General features: G+C 41.3%; 1 protein-coding gene across 3 annotated transcripts in view; it reads left to right on the forward strand.

Moving 5' to 3' along the window:
* Window positions 1-13207, forward strand: part of LOC131971303 (synaptotagmin-2-like) — a 73353-nt gene that overhangs the window by 39515 nt on the left and 20631 nt on the right. Inside the window, exon 1 of one of the 3 annotated variants that reach the window (XM_059332677.1) lies at window positions 3813-3965. The exons of the other annotated variants lie outside the window; for them this stretch is intronic. The gene's annotated coding sequence lies outside the window, so the exon portion shown is untranslated. Of the gene's footprint in view, window positions 1-3812; window positions 3966-13207 lie in introns of those variants that run through there. 3 annotated transcript variants of the gene reach the window in all.

Consider the following 13207-nt stretch of genomic DNA (forward strand, 5'->3'; position numbering starts at 1 on the left):
AGTATATTCTAGTATTGTCAAGAAATCATTTAAAAAAGACCAAAACCAACCGCTAACAACTATTGTCAGTGTACCCAAAGCATAATTTAGCTTAGAAGAGCTTCATTGTTGCACTAGGTGCAACCTGGTCTCACAGAAATCCGTGAAATAGCCACGGATTTCGCTTAACTCAAAATCCGTGGAATAGCCACGGAATCGCTCAAATTTCCGTGAAACTGACACGGATTTTGCTACAATGCAAGTTAATGACAGTCATATCCCGTGGCTATTGGTTTGTTCCAAGTCACGTGACTTTCAAGGTTCCGGCGGTCAGAACAAAAAACATGGCGGACAGTTCTCTCATTTTTAGTGAAAAATCAATATTTTGACTTAGTTTCTGCATAAAAATGGATTTTGATCACATTTCTAGCGAGAAATATATGTTTTATTTTCTAAATATTCACTCAGTGAATGTACATAATCACTTTGTATGTTGGAATAGCCACGGGATATGACTGTCATTAACTTGCATTGTAGCGAAATCCGTGTCAGTTTCACGGAAATTTGAGCAAATCCGTGGCTATTCCACGGATTTTGAGTTAAGCGAAATCCGTGACTATTTCACAGATTTCTGTGCGATCATGTTGACTGGGTTACATGTTCCTTCATTATAATGAATGTGGGCTCTGTTGTTTTGAGCCAGTCCCACATACACCATCCTGGTGCAGTTAAATACTTGCTACAAGCCAAACGTGAATTATTCCGCAGCTCAAAATAGACCCCAATAAATATGCAATTTACCGATGATCTGCCAAAAACATCAATACCTTGCTTTCCGGGGAAATAAGTAAGCATTTTGAAAAAATTAAAGATTACATTTGCAACCAATTTTAAAGTTTTACGTCTCTAGGGGGAACAAACAGAGGCACGAGCGACAGATGCTTTGGAAGACCTTCCCTCTCCTCACAATATGCCACAACAACATTGTCAATGCACAGTGAAAAATAGCAATATAGTGTTTTCCTAATCAGTAAACAGAATATCAGACTCGTCAATATGAGACAAAAGGTCAAGAGAAAGCTAGCTTATCAACAACTCTCATCTTGGATAATTAAGAGGTGTAATGTCAGATGAGATGACACTTTTAAAAAAACAGACAGGTTTGAGAAAGATGATGTGGAAAGACAATTTACTAAGGAGATGCTAGTTGTCTGGGAAACACTGGCTGCAGCTTTATTAGGCCCTTTATTAGGCCCAGCCTATAGTAAACAGGCCACAATCTTATTATTCTTATCTTTTTTACATAATTTGTTTACTCAGTTACTCAATTAGTGAGTAATAGCTTGCCTATATGAAATAATATGTGTGATATGTGATATGTGAGAGAGTAGAGTACAATGTCCCCTGAGCTGGATGCTGACATAGTCTACTTGTTTAGTGTGTAGTGCCGTCCATGATGCAGATCATGTAGCTCACTATGTCAGCCGTATTCTGGCCTCTTGGCTTCCAGTGCGGTTCAGAATTGACTTCAAGCTCCTCCTGTTTGTCTTTAAAGCACTGAATGGAAAGCCCCCCTCCTATTTCCTGACCCTCCATTCCACCTCAGGGTCCCTCAGGTCGTCTAACCTGGGGCTGCTGGCTGTTCCCAGATCTAAACTTGGAATAACATCCCCCTCTCCATCAGATACGAGTCTTTCAGGCCAGGCTAAAAACTCACTTTTATTCATTAGCGTTCCCTGATAGGGCTTGATATGTGCCTGTTGAGACCTCAGTTTTAGTGATGTTTGTTGACTTATGTTAGTACTGTCACTGTGAATTGCCTGTGTTTACTGTCTTGTATTAACTGTACTGACTTTGGTCAACGTGAGTAGTTCTTAAATGTGCTTTAGAAATAAATTGACTTGAATGTCATGACGTTGCTGCTTTAGTGACTTTGTTTTGCACTAGTAACCCATCTTAGGCCTCAGACTATTTGTGTAGGAATGTTAGGTTTAATTGGCTGCACTATGGGGTCACAATTAATTTATATGGTCCCAACTGAATTTAATGTATCATATTTAAAATATACACTAAATTAGCATATAATTGATTGGCTTTTAACATAAAAATCTACAACATTGAACTATTCAGTATAAACCCACTATTGCATTAAGACATCTAAAAAAATAATGACATTGACTGTCAGGACTAGTTCATACAAACCTGATTAAAACCTCTGTGACGCCCCTGGCCCAATATTATTCATGACAGTACAATTAACAATATATATATATTAGCATTTTTTTAACCTCATGTCTCGTGAGGCCCCTTGTGTTCAGTTGGAGCTCAGCTAAGCCTGTACAGTAAGGCCTCATTGGGAACAAATGAGCTTGGTGCCGCAGACTGGCTATAACTCATTGTTGGTACTGATGTTTTAATGGGTTGTGTTGAGAAATTATAGAATAACAGCAGCATCACAGCTTCAAGTGTGTGCACCTTGGCAACAACACCCAAAGCTGAAGATATCAAGATGTAAAGAGCTTTCCTTGTGTCATTTTTCTTTATGTGGGTTTAATTTGAACAGCCCCACTCCCCTATAATTACCAGATCACTTCTAATTCAAAACCAGCAACCATGCATTACTGCCTGAACCCCACACTGAAAAATGGCATAGCCACAGACAGGAAACAAATGACATTCCTTCCTCTCTGCAGTTGTATGTTTTGAAATTACAAAACGCCATTTCTCTCTCTCCCCCTACCTTCCATTTTCTCTGATTGAGACTTTATTGATTTCTTGTTCAAGTGCTCATTGCTGGCCAGTAAGGAGGGTGATTCACTTAGGGGACGATGATAATTCTCGGTGACACACAGTAATACCCGAAGGGCTCCAAACTGTCTGGTTCAGCGTTGGTGTTAAGCGAAAGAGTGCGTCACATCTTGTCATTAAACAAGCAGATTTACACAGAACCATGGCCACTGTTAAGGGGGAAAAAGTAGTGTGAGCTACGGGGTTTTGGTGGCATTGCTGACCATTTTGCAGTATTTCTACTTGTATTTTTATGTGTTTGTTACCAAGAGAGCATACTTAAAACCATCTCTAATGAGCTTCTGATGCTTATACAAAGTATTCTGGGGTCAGCAAAAGGTTTTTTTTAAAACTCATATATTTATATGCTTATATATGCCATACCATGCTTGTCTTTAAGCCGCAGTCATAGGATTACAATCTTCCTTGATGACAGTGGGAGTGGTGCAAGTCCAAAGACATAATTCAGATAAATGGATAGAGATGGCAAGAGAGAAAGAGACTCAGCAGCCGACTATTGCTGCGGTAAGCACACAACAAATGACAGGCTTCTTGTCGTCTTTGTCTTATTATCTAGAGGTTTCTTCTATTGTATTCCCTTTTACTTATTTACATCCACTCTTTTTTTCATGCAGTTGCAGCTGAGAAACATATCTGAGCTCCGTAGAGTCCTCGAGCGGCTGTGCTGTACGAAGCAGGGTGTGGGTGCCGGTCGGACAGTACGGCATATGGATGCTTTTGGATAGCCCTTATGCATTGGACCGGGGCACAGATTGCTGCATACAGCACCTTGTGAGCAGCATCACAAATCAGCCGGCCGAGTAGTGAGAGCTGGAGTGGAGGGAGAGATGGAAGATGGAGAGAAAGCGGGAGAGGGGAAAGGGGAGGGGAGGGGGATCCTTTCAGTGACAGAGATAGAAAGTGTGGAGCGAGAGGGAGAGGAGGAGGGGATTGAGAGAAGCAGAGGTGGGGGTAGTCACCGAGAGAATGAGTGAGCGTGTGTGTGTACGTGTGTGTGTGTATGGGAGAACAAGTAGTGCTGCAGTGGAAACAGTGCGAAGAGGACTGCAGTTTCTGGTGCTGATGGGAGAGCGGTCGAGGGACGTTATTCAGGCATTGTAACATTAACCCAAAGTGCCTCTTTGGTGAATGGGTTAGCCGCTTGTGGAGAACAGGATTACGGAATTACGGTAGAGCTGGTAAGGGCGTATTTCAACTCTCTTGGACAGACTCTCCTGGAATAGAGTTAAAGGCATTTCAGGCTGTGGGTTGCTGCTGTAGTTCTTACAGGCTGTATGTGGCTTAGCTTTGGTTTTTACCATAATGCAGGTGCTGTGTGCATGTAACTTCCTGGTGCATGTGATCCAAACTTTACTCAATGATGATTCATAAGCCTTGTGAAGGGAATGCTGGACATCCTCTGGGTTCTGATGTGCTCCAGGAGCCAGCTGTGGACCTTGTCTTCACCCATTTTGTGTGCAATTGGTTATGATTCCACATCAGGTACTGTTTTTAGAACGCCTGGGCTGTAACTCTGGATCTAGATTATTCTCATTGATCATGCCTCATTTAGCTTGCCTGGCGGGTGTAGTAGCTCTTTCCTGGAGAGTGTCCAGGAGGCTGCCCTGCTGACAGATGCTCTGCTTACCCCTGTAGCCACACCAGCGTCTCTCACAGTCTCCCTGAACACACAGAAACAAACAACTGGAGCCAAAAATACACCCAAAATACCTCACGTTTTACTGTCGTGCATCCGCAATGTCTGTAAATGTGCTCTTTATCTTCTATGGGTGAGTAGTCAGACGTGGAAAGAGGCTGACAGTTGTGCTGAGGAGTATACAGAGTACAGGGTGGGGATTTTATAAAGTGCTGCAGGATGCTTTTTTTCTGCTGTCTCTCATGGGACATATAGCACAGGCAGCACTGAGGTGACAGTACCAAGGACAAAACCTATCTTGGGCTGCTACACCTCTTATTACCTTGCAGGTCTACATCAGGCTCATCATTATCACAATAGAGTTTTTATTCAATCAGATTAAATTAATTGTAACAAACTGCTTATGAATAGATTGGGGTTTTTTTCTGAAGTGTTATTAAGAGCCTAAGGCCCAGCAGGAACCTGCAATTTCAAAACAAATAAATAAAACATAATAAACAATATGCACAAAGAGAATAATTCATTATTTGCTTTGCGTCCTGAAGTAACATCTTGAAATATAAACCAGGTTTAGTCTCTCCCCAGAGTCTTTGCTGTTGTAATTATCAGATCCAGTCAATGGCTTGTATTTGGATCATGGTCACATGATCGCTCAGGTTTCAGGAGTAGAGTAAACAAACACAGTGTGGAGAATGTAAGGGATCATATTATATGTACTGTATATACAGCTGGGTATATACTATACCTGCATACATGCTTTCTCTTCCAATATCCGGAGTGCAGGAGACTATTTGATACTGAGCATGCTCTGAAGGTTTTTTGTCACCCTCTAAAACATTCAGGCAGGCTCATTAAGTCCATACCTCAGGCTGCCGCTCCCATTGGCTCTCACACTGAGAAATACTCTCCCAGTCTCTCATACATAACCAGAAAAATGAGAGGATGCTTTGAAGTTCACCAATCTTATTTATTTTTTTCTTTTGGCTCCCTCCAAGAAGGCAGCTGGTGCCCGATTGCTGAGAACTGCTCAAAGCAGAGGAGAAATAAAAGAGGCTTATTCTAACTGTGCAGCCTCCGAGTGCCTTTCGTGAGTGGGTGTGCCCTCTTGCACCCACATCACCCTTTTTTTCCCACTTCCTGCTGCTTCATTAGGTTGAAATGTTTCTTCTTCTGCTCATATTTTAAAGTATTCCACAAGCAGAAGTGTGTTTAAAAGGATGAAGCCACCCATGCTGGACTCTGAGAATGAGTCAGTGATTTTCTCCTTGACACATTAGCTCAACTATCATTGGGATTGCTCAGCCGCTGTCAGCTTCTCACTCCAGGTGAAAGCTGAGTCTTCCCAGTCCTGGCCCCAGCCCCATTTGATGGCGTGTTGCTGGCAGACGATGGCAGAGAGCTTTAGTGTTAAACGGTCAGTCGCTGTCACCAGTCACAGCATCCTGCTGTGCTGACGGGGCATTTTCACCACTCTTTAATCTTCAGAGGGAGAAAAACATGGCAATTTTTGACGTGAGACTTTTTTTTTTCTCTACATCTAGCCTCTTTGAGGAAATGATTTGTGATGGTCAGAGAGAGCAAACTACAGAGCACTCTGCTGTAGAGAATGAGTAAAAATATTTTCAGTGTGTTTCATCATACTGAAGATGTGATGTGTAACCGCTACAATGTTCCAGCAAAACCTTTGGATTTATACTGAACAGAAAGATTCACATATATGTAATTGTTAGTTTAAAGACATTTGGGAAAATACGCTTTTTTGCTTTTTGGGGGACAGTCGGATGAGAAGATCGATACCACTCTCAGTTCTGTACATACAGCAGCCAATTAGCTTAGCTTAGCACAATGACTGGAAGCAGGGGCAGTCAGTTAGCCTGGCTCTGTTCTGTTGTAACCTCCCAGCATCTCTTAATCCCACTAATTAACATGTTTTAACTTCTCTGTTTAATTGGTACAAAAACAAAAGTTTAAAAACAACAAATCCAAGTTTTACAGAGGATGTGTGCTTGAAATCTCTGCTGGTTGCCTGGTAACTGCTCCTAATCAATAGAAATAGTCCACTACTTACGTGGTGATTTGTAATTTTTACACAGTTTTTTGCATGATATCACACAAACAACATTTAATGTGGCAATTAGTGAAATTTAGATGCACTAAATGGGACTTTCCTTTTCCTACATTTTGACACTGCCATGCTAGCTGTTTCCCCCTGTTTCCAGTGTTTATGCTAAGCTAAGCTGCTTTAATGCACAGACATGAAAGTCGTATAGATCTTCACATGTAACTCTCCACTGAAATGCAAATAACCATCCAAAATGTCAGACTGCTCCTTTAACTTGAGAAGGGATTTTGTACTCGCAGTCTCGCTGTCTACTTCTTAAAACAAGAATGTCATAGATGCGGCCTATCTGCAGTGCTGCAGAAGCCCTCTCCTCTTTCACAGTTTCTCCACACAGCCTTACATGCAGATTGGGTCACTATCTCTGTGACAGAATGATTAATCGACCTATCAGGGGACAGGGAAAGGGGTTGAGCTGAGGGGGAGAGGGAGGATGTATGGCAACTGGCTGTAAATGATCCCTGCAGCTCCTCGCTCAGCATTCAAACCCCGGCGCCTCCCATCTCCTTTTCAAGGATCCCTCCTGATAATAGCTGAGTCACATTCAGCTGCAGGTGAGAATAAGCATTGTTTTATCTGCACAAGCAGGTTTGTAAATGAGCCTCTCCGGACCGCCCTTTGGGTCAGCACACAATGAGATATATGAGGGAGAGGCTTTTCTCTAATTCTCCTCAGTGAGATGATGCGCAAGGCAGCTTTTTGACATCCTTATCTCTGTGGCTGCCCTCAGATCAGCAGTGGCACCAGCAGGATTTCCTGATGCACTTGCATTTTGTTGACATAAAGGTGTAATTGCCATGTTGACATCTCTGATTGATGGTCACGGTGCTTTCTTGTGGATGCTTGCATTGTATGTTTGAGCATTTGTGCAGCCCTGAGGCTAAACACGGGGGTCTGATGCCTTTGTAAATGCCCTGTCCTGGACGACTGCATGAAGGGTTCTGCTGACTGTGTTGCAGATCGGTTGTTGAGCGAATGTGTAAATGTCATTCAGTCTGTCTTGTTGGCACGGAGAGTACTAAAACGTTTATCGCCACGGTGTGCGCCTAAAAATAATACAAATTCTGACAGTTGAAAAAGAAAAACATCTGAGAAAGAAAAAAAATAGTGGCTTGTTTTTGAAAATCAAAATTCAAGTTTGCCAACAGTGAAATACAGCTTTTAATACAGTAAAATTACAGCTAATTACAGTTAATTTTAAGATCAGTCAAAGCTTAAAGTAATGCCCCAATTATAGTCTGTTTTGTGTAGGCTATATGTCCCTTATTAACCCAAATGAGGGGACATACAAACCTTAAAAAGAGAGATTCCTGCAGGATTCTGCTGGTCATTGAAGTCAGCACCTTGTTAGCTGAATTTAATGGCTTAATTACTGTTAAGTCACATTACAGCATCCAGACAGATGCTTGGCACTTCCCCATCGATGTATTGCGGCAGGAGACTTGAAGGCTCTTGGTCAAGAGTTTCAGAATCTGGCTCTGGCACTGTGTGCTGCGCTTTAGGATTGGCCAGAGCTTTTGTCAGTGTCTTGGCTTTCCACCATGAAATGACAAAAGAGGAAGAGTTTTTCTAACTACAGTATGCTACCTTGCAGGAATCTGTCCGTGCCACACACTCGGCTGGTATTTGACTGTGCGTGCCAGCCGAGATCTGCTCAGGACTGCACACTGACATTATGTGCACGAGTGATGTAGAGGAGATATCTTTATGCACTGTGGTAGCTGTTAGGGCGACAATATTAATGGGCTGATGCTGCAGAGTCAGTAGCACCTCTCGGCTCAGTATTTTGGCTTATGTCGAGATAAAGAATGCACAGCAAGTTTTAGCAGTAACGAGTTCATTTAATGAGCAGTAGCAGAAATCACAATAGAGCAATTCTAAAATTTTAATGAATTTTCCTGCTTATCCAATGGAATATACTTTATACTTATAGACTCAGGTTCAGCTCAGGCCAACTTCCACACAGTATCTCATCCTTCAGTGGTAAATAACAAGCAATGCAGCCATCAGTATTCCCCCTGTAATCCTATTAAAACTCAGCCAAAATGAGACCATTATGACTGTGGGAGCCCCAAGTCCATTTCAGCAGGGGTGAATTACCATAGAGTAGCAAGAGTTCAGGAACAAAGCTGCACATTATCTCTAATTGAAACAAGTCCACCATCTCAGCTCAGCTTTCCGACTACAGTAATGCTCTGTCTGATGGATCTAATAAAATACTATGCCCCCTGTTCTCTAAATGTTCCAGTACATATTTTCTGCTGAAATCGAGTCCAGACGGATCAGAGGTCAGGTGTGACTCATCGTCAGTCTCTTCCCGTTTCTTGGACTGTGTTTATCATAAATTCAAGATGCACGTGACGTCTTTGAAACGTTACCTTTTAAATGATATCCTCGATTTTTGCACAACTTGGCCCGCACCTAAAATAGCTCAGTGGGATTCGGATGAAAGAGTCACTCGGCACACACACACACACACACACATGCATCTTCTCCGAGAGAGATAATCTGCCCCGCTGTGAAAGACATATCATTTTGCATAAAAGTTGCATTTGCTTAAATCTGAAATGATCAAATTAAGAGTCTCTCTTGTACTTTAAGAAGTTGCTAACTTCTTGTACATTTTTAAATAATCCAAGCTAGTTTGCTGTAGCAATCAGATTAGTGAGACTTGAGAGGGAATGAAGTTGCACAGGATGCACAGCTACTACTGCTGCAGGCCAAGCACTCTGCCCGCCCACACATAACCCGTAATGTCACAGATGGCAGGGCCCTCAGAGGGGGCTGAATGATTTCATTGGGGTCATATTATTCAGATTTCTTTTCCGTCTTTTGAGGACCCCGGTCGTCTGGTGGCCAATGACGCCCAAGAAGCCCTTGCTATTGTTTCTCCTTGAATACAACAACCTTTTCACAGTGACTAATATTCAATACTTAATTTGCCGCCCCACTGCTCCTGACTGTTGCCCCGAGCTCAGTCAAATGACCCCATAACCAGGTTTCTCTCTTTTTACAGAAGCCATTTTGAAAGTGTGTGCTAAGACGTTTGCAGGTTTTGAACTACATTTCATTACAAATGCAGCAAATATTATTCAGATTCAGATTCAGATTCAGATTTGATTTTATTAATCCCACAGTGGGGACATTTCTTTGTTACAGCTCCAAAGTTTCACACAATTTTTAAGATAAAGATAAAAAATAAACAATCTAAGAAAAGACATTTAACAATATACAAATATACAATAATAATAATAATATACTATATACAACTTAGTGCAAATTTAAGTGGAGAAATGTGCAGAGTGCAGATTTATGCAAAAATGTTCAGGTTGTGTTTGTGTTGTACAGTCTTATGGCAGCTGGAAAGAATGACTTGCGGAAACGTTCCTTTTTACACCGTGGGTAGAAATTTAAAAACACACACACGTTTATGAATCCACAAAGCTACATGTACACATATAGATTGGCCAGTGGCAGACAGCTGTGTGAACCGGTATAGAGGCATGTTGTAAAAACAAAAGGACTTTGCCGCCTGGCTGTGGATTGTTAATTAATTGCTGTTCTGGGTACTTGTTTTTGTGTAATGAAACAGCTGCATGACTCACTCTCCTTAGGTTGTTTTCTCTCGTATCTGACCTCGGTGCTAATAAGCCCTCAATAAACACAATCCCCCTTCATAAGGAGTTGGCTTATCTGCCGGCTGGGATTTCCTGTCACTGGGGACGATGTCACACTATGTGGTCAGTAGGTCATCACGCATGACATCATATAAGGAAGCAGTATTGCTTTGTCATGTGTTTATATGTGGGAGCAAGGAATGTGGTTGTTATTGTTAGTTTGACAGGTGGGAAGTAATTAAGTAAGAGTACTTGGCCTGTAGGCATATCTGAGTGTTTCTAAGTGACTCATATTTTTCTAATGATGATGAAGACAACATATGATGTGATAATCCATTAGTGTGCATCGGTATGATTAAAAAATCTCCTGCTAATCTTATTTATCTCTTTTTTTTTATTGCATAAAACATATGCGGTTCAGCCCATTAAATAAACTGCAAGGTGTATACCCATGGCTTAAGGGTAAAGGTATAACATTTTAGCATGAAAATGCCTTAAAATGACCAGATTTAGGTTATATTAATTAAGTTGTGCTCTAACCTTACCTTTAATTAAGCTAACGTCCATTTTATTTTGTTGCCTGTGAATTCATTATATCCCCTTTGTGAATGCGTCAGCTTTGTGGCAGTTTTAAGCCACATTTTTGTTTCTGATCTTTGTTGTTTTTAACTTTATTTAAACCTGCTGAATGATTTTAGTCATCAGACGTCTGGTTCTTCTTTTAATTATCAGAGAATCAAGCTGAGCAGCCTTGTGATGCTGAATGTATTTCTAATTCAGTTATATAAATTCAATGTTTGAGGGTTTTTTTTTTCCTACCACAAAAACAAAAGTTGTTGTTTAATCCTTTTGAAGATGAATGTGTTCTAAAAAACAATGGTATTGTATTGGTACAGTTTATTTTGAAATAAAATAAGCACACTACAGCCTCTCCCAGTTTCCACTGAGGTCTAGTCTAGAGGTTTTTATTGCAAATATTGACGCCATCTGCCCTCACCTTCATGTGTCCCTGCTGATAGACTTTAAACCTTTATGCATCACAGTTAATTTCTCAGTAAAACTGCCGTGTTAGTACGTGCGCTTGTTATACCCTGTTTGTTTGTGCACTAAAGATAAAAGTGCTTGATCCCCATCCAACTCGGAGCAGTGTGTTTAGTGATAAGGCCAGATCATGCCCATAGCTGCGCTGCTCTGGGCCGGGGAGCTGAGCCATTTTGTTTTAACAAATTCTGATGACTCAAATGCTAACGAAATGAGACGCACATTGGGAGATGGAGCTCAAAACTGCTACAGATTTTAGTAATTGAGTATTAAATGAAATGCATATTGGATAAGAGGTCTATTTTTAACTTGTATTCGTCACAGGGAACGGCTCCTGAGCATGAATGCTCTTGCTTCAGGATTGCCCTGCTCCACACTAACACATTTACACACATTTGTACTGCAACTGGAAGCTGCACAGAACATCCACAGTCTGATCTGGAGCAGAAGGAGGTTCAGAGCCTTGCTCAAGGGTATCTAAGTGTTGTTAACTAGTGAAGGGCAAGACCATTTTTATTTCAAAAGATGTGGAACAAGGAAATTCAATAGTTTTTAGTGGCATATCACTTCAAACTATGAACCAACTAATGATTTAATAAACTTTTACTAGTTCGTTCAGCTTTTTGTTGCCATTACTTGTTGGCTCAGGAATTGAACCACTCACATCCCATGTTATAACTTAAAACACACTTCATACTTTATTTATCTATGTATTTATATGTAGCTATTTCTGAGTATGCATAGTTCAGGTACCTCTGATTTGTAGCCATGCCACAAGCAGGATGGCCAGTGTCTGTCGACTGGTCCACTGTTTTGGTCCAGACTATTTAAAGGACTGCCCTGGAATGTAGCACAGACATTCATGAATCCTAATTACTTTTTCATGTCCTGACTTTTCCTCTTCTGTCACCAGCAGGTGAGAGTTTTCACTTCTCTGCAAAATGGATTTGCAAACATTTTGTACAGAAAATCATGGTTTCCAAAGGATTTATTTATAATATGTCTTCTCTGACTTTATCATTTGAAATTTTGAGATTTTTTTTTGATTGATTGATGGATGCAGGATTCTTTAGACTGGTAGAGGAAAATGTCCCTAAAAATGGCAGTTTGGACACTTGGAATTGTGTCTTTGCTCTTTGCAGATGATGTGGTTTTGTTTGCTCCATTAAACAATTTAAAGCTGTTGGGATTAAAGTCAGCACCTCCAAGGAAAAATGGTGGATTGCTCCATCTAAGCTGGAAGCATGTTACTACCCCAAGCAAAAGAATTCAAGATTTTCTGGGTCTTGTTCTTGAGTAAGGGTAAAATGGAACATGAGATGGACCGACAGTTGGTTACCATGTCTGCAGTGATGCAAGCATTGCACCAGACTATTTTGGTTAAGAGAGAGCTGAGGCAGAAGGGGAAGCTCTTAAATGATCAGACCCACTGCCAACCTTCAGCTATGGTCATGTGCTTTGGGTAGTGTTCTTAGACACAATCGGCTGAAATAAGTTTCCCTCGCAGGGTTCTGCCTTAGAGATCTGAGCAGAGTTGCTGCTCGTTCGCACTGAGGTGGTTTGGGCATCTAATCAGGATGCCTCCGAGGCAACTAATGTTAGAGTTCTCTGGACATGTCCAATTGGTAAAAAGAGCCCCTAAGGTAGGCCCTGAACATGGTGGAGAGATTATATACCTCATCTGGCCTTGGAGCGCCTTGGGGCTCCCCAGGAGTGCTGCTGGGAACGTTTGGAAAAACTTGCTTTGCCTGCTACCGCCACAACCAGATAGAATTCAGGGATTTCTTTACTTTTCATCTACCACCATAATCAGGTCAAAAATAAAATGTGTCCAATACCTTACTTATATTTTACTACCAAATACCTGCAAAAATAATGAGACTGCCATCAGCCTCAACTGTATTTCTACTGCTAATTAGCACATTTTAGCATGTGAACATCATGCTAACATCAAGCAACAAACAGCATTGCCAACTGTTAGCATAGCTGTAGAATCTTCGTTTTGTT

Source organism: Centropristis striata, chromosome 5 (genome assembly GCF_030273125.1).
Source record: "Centropristis striata isolate RG_2023a ecotype Rhode Island chromosome 5, C.striata_1.0, whole genome shotgun sequence".
Lineage (NCBI taxonomy): Eukaryota > Metazoa > Chordata > Actinopteri > Perciformes > Serranidae > Centropristis > Centropristis striata.